This window comes from Pteronotus mesoamericanus, unplaced genomic scaffold (assembly GCF_021234165.1).
Source record: "Pteronotus mesoamericanus isolate MK-2021 breed Mesoamerican mustached bat unplaced genomic scaffold, CSHL_Meso_final contig_181, whole genome shotgun sequence".
NCBI classification, from domain to species: Eukaryota; Metazoa; Chordata; class Mammalia; order Chiroptera; family Mormoopidae; genus Pteronotus; species Pteronotus mesoamericanus.
This window is the reverse complement of record NW_026555077.1, coordinates 2,559,619-2,563,747: the sequence shown is the minus strand read 5'-3', so window position 1 is coordinate 2,563,747 and position 4,129 is coordinate 2,559,619.

The window sequence follows — 4,129 nt, the reverse complement described above, 5'->3', positions numbered from 1 at the left end:
GATGAATGATTATCTTTTTTAAAAATATATATATATAAGGCCCCAAAGAGCCTTTTTTTAAAAAAAAATGTATTATTTTTAGAGAGTGGAAGGGAGGGAGAAAGAGAAGGAGAGAAACATCAATGTGTGGTTGCATCTTGTGTGCCCCCTACTGGGGACCTGGACTGCAACCCAGGCATGTGCCCTCCACTGGGAATCGAACCAAGCGACTCTTTGGTTTGCAGGCCAGCACTCAGTCCACTGAACCACACCAGCTAGGGCATGGTTGTGTAGAAATCTTGATGACAATATTATGTCCAAGGAAATGACATTTGATTGTTAATTTTGTTAATTATTCTTCATATAAACACAGCCTCCTATCTGTTGTTGCATTATGTGGTTGATTCTCTTGACCTAATTTTTTCTCTTGAATGACAATCATGTTTCTAGTTTGAACATGGAATCCTGCCTTATTAGTGAAGAGAAAGTACTGCTGACTTCTATAATTGAGGGATTTCATTGACTTCTGGCTATATGTACCATGGCTGAAGCATTTTTGCTATTAGCATTTTTCAAGTTCATTCACTATTTCTTTTATAGGTTAGCATCCTGTGAAATAACATGTTTGAAAAAACTTTTTTAAAAAATCATAATTCTAGAAACTAGCATGTTATATATCATAAAATGAAGGATTGTTTTCCATACAAAAAGGTAAAGGAGTAATTATTCTGTAAAAGTCAGATTCTTTTTTTGGTGCCCCAGCTGGGGGGCTTGGCTCTCAGCCCCTTTCAGGCCCCTCTGTGGGACCCTCCCTGGTCAGGCCAGAGCTGCAATGACTGTAGCCCTGTGGGCAGCTTGGAACTCAAGGATCTTATAGGCACCTGGAAATTCATGTACAACCCCATGGATCCTCTGGACTACAAGGATTGGGTGCCTGGCAGTTTCAGATCTTGTAGAAGTGATTCATTCTCCATCTGCCTCCATTTCTTGTCTAAATCTGCCTTTTACAGAATAATGATTCCTCCTCTATAGAAGGAGCTGAAGCATCCTGCTGACTTAACACTTCACAGTCCCTTGATATAGTTCAGTTGATATCCACGCTCTATGTATTAACTATCATTTATGGTTATGTAGCATTGGACGTGTTCCCTGTATAAATCTCCTTTTAGATCTAGTTCTAGTCTAATCTCAGTTTCAAGCCAAATACATTTACTGCACTGTTGGTGCCTGTTGTCTAAGGGTTACTCCACCTGTTACCAGTCACCAGTGCTGTCCTTGATTCAAAGTCTAGAATAACCCATAGAATCCACAAGAATTATATCATGTCCCAACCAGATGAATTTCTGTTCTTGTCTGCTTTGACTTTAGAATCATATAAAGTTACATAAATTGATCAGTTACCCTGAGCTTAAGAAGGTGAAATGACATGTTAAAAGTCTCATGACTAGTGTATTCAAACTCAGCCAACATTTTTTAGTAGCTTTTTTTAATAATTGATTTGAGAGAGAGAGAGAAAATAAGGACCATTGATTGGTTGTTCCACTTATTTATGCATTCATTGGTTGATTCTTGTATGTGTCCCGATCGGAGATCAAACCCGCAGCCTTGTTGTATTGGGGCGATGCTCTAAGGAGCTGAGCTACCCCAGCCAGGGCCTGTAATAGGCTTTTGATATAAAAACCTGAATTTTAATTTCCAGGCCTTTGGCTTCCTGGCTTGCTGTAACTCTGAGGACTGCAGGAGTTGAGCTGCTTGCTTTTGAGTCTCATTTTACCTGAGGTTCCTATATTCTGACCCTATCTTTGCCTCAGTTGTCACTCATCTCCTAGTTTGACTATTCATCCATTAGTTCAAAATATTGAGTACTTAAGAGTCTGAGAAGGCCCCATGCTAGAATTTGAGGATACAGAGATGTATAAGGCATAGTCCACATCCTTGAGCTTACAGTTGTATAGGGACAAGAGCCAAGCAAAATGTTTTTTAGAGTATTGCATATACAAACACACATATTACATGTATATGTATATTACATATCTGTGTATAAAGAGATTTATTTTAAAATTTTTATGGGGACTGACAAGTCCAAATCTATAGGGCAGGTCAGCAGGGTTTCTATAGTTCAGTTTAAGGCGGAATTCTTTCTTCGGAAAAGTCTCAGTTTTTGTTGTTCAGACTTTTGACTGATTGAATAAGGCCTACCTGAATTATTGAGGGTAATCTACTTCAAGGCAACTGGTGACTTTTTCTAAACATAAAACTAACCATTACAAGGGGTGACCTGGGGACACAGGTGCAGGACCCTTAGAGTAGCTTGGGATTTCCAATTAGACATTTAATATATCTTTGACGCCTTTGTTAGCTCCCTCTATCCATAGTAGCTGTGGTCAGAGGAGTACAAAATAGCTTGGATACATCTAAGAGGGAAAATAAAATAAAGTAAGTTTTTTAATATCCTTAGCACAGCTTTATTGAGGCAAGAAAGTCTATGTGTGTCAAGGGGTTTCCACAATTTATAGCGTAAAGAGGATTTTTTCTGTTCAAGATAATTCTCAAAAACAGCAAAACCTATCAGGTCACTTTGGCCTGGCTCTCTCAGTGTCCTCAACCAAGTCTCACAGACAGGAAAACACCTCAGCTCAATCCTTAAATCTCTTTCCAATAATGCTGTTTCTTAGTCCAGTGATTTTCTAAAATGTCATTTGAAAATTGAAGACAGTTTTACGAATCCATTGAGTTTTAGGAATAGCTCATTTTGTGGGAACTTCTACATTCAAGGAAAGAGTCTAGGAAACATTAAATCATCAAAAGAAATTCAGAGTCACTTTGGTCTGTGTCTGACTAGTGACACAAGTTTTGGTGGGGACATTCCGTGAACTTGACAAGTGAGTCTAACGCTGATCACAAACCGATTGCGTGATACAGATGCTCAAAAAATTATGTTAAATATACAGATCAGCAGTCCTTAGTTTATCCTTTTCCCAGCTTCATGTAAAAATACCCACCAAGACTGCAACCATACTAGAAACTAAAGATAAGAGGAAACCCTGTGCCAAAACCCACTGGGAATTTACACTAACTCCATTGTCAATCATTTGATGCAGTGACCCAAATTAGCTGCAAGGTAGGCAGGGAAAAAGCCTCAACTCAGTCACTGCTTCCAGCTAAGGACACAGATGCTACACTACCTAGAAAATCAAACCCCTCCTTGCCCAGAAATATTTGAGCTAGCTAGAGATTTACGCCTATTCTGCAGCATCCCCTTGGCTTCTTGCTTTCACTTGCATTTTCGGGACTGCAGTTTTCAATTTTTGGTACAGCTGCAGGTTCAGGAGGCAGGGGCACTTTGCACCCCGGGATGTACAGTCATACAGAGAAAGTCTTACAAACGGGTGGAGAGTGAAGGGTCTCTGGCTTGCAGTGAATGCTGGGGAGCTACAGCACTTGTACAAAGCATCTGCCCGACTCTGGCAAAGCCAGGTTATCTAACCGTCAGAGCAGAGGAGGCTCATGCCTTAGTCCAGCAGGCACTAGGATCAACCCAAGACACTTATGAGGCCACCTCACTCTCACTCCAAGTACAGATCTGAAAGGAACTGAGCTCTCTTGTGAGCAGGGATGAGGGCCAAGAGCTTATGCAGTCCTGTGGAAGAGTTGTTACAAGCAGGGGATATAGAGGAGGAAGGCTTGACTTTAAATCTTGTCTCTACCACTGACCAGCTGTGGAGTCCTGGTCAAACTACCTAGTCTGGAGATTCAATGTCCTCCCATGTAACATGTTAGTAAAATCCACCTCAGAGTGTAAGAAGTAAACAAGATAACGTCAGTAAAACACTTTGCACCCTGTCTTGCATGAAGGAGTGGTTACAAAATTATTTTTTCAGTTTTGTGAGCTGTAAAGAATGAGTGAGTTGAGATAAGGGGAGGAATGAAAAGGGTATATCCTGAAATATGCAAAAAATAAAAGGAAACCCTAAATGCATATTCCCATAGAAGATAGGAATCAGCATAATTGACACTATGCAAAACGTCATTGGGCATGGGTAATTTGATTACTTTCCAAAAATGTGGAGAAAAGGGATGAAAAAATAGAACAAATGAAAACTGAGAATACAAACTTTGAGATACTGAATAATATTTCCCCAAAACCCAG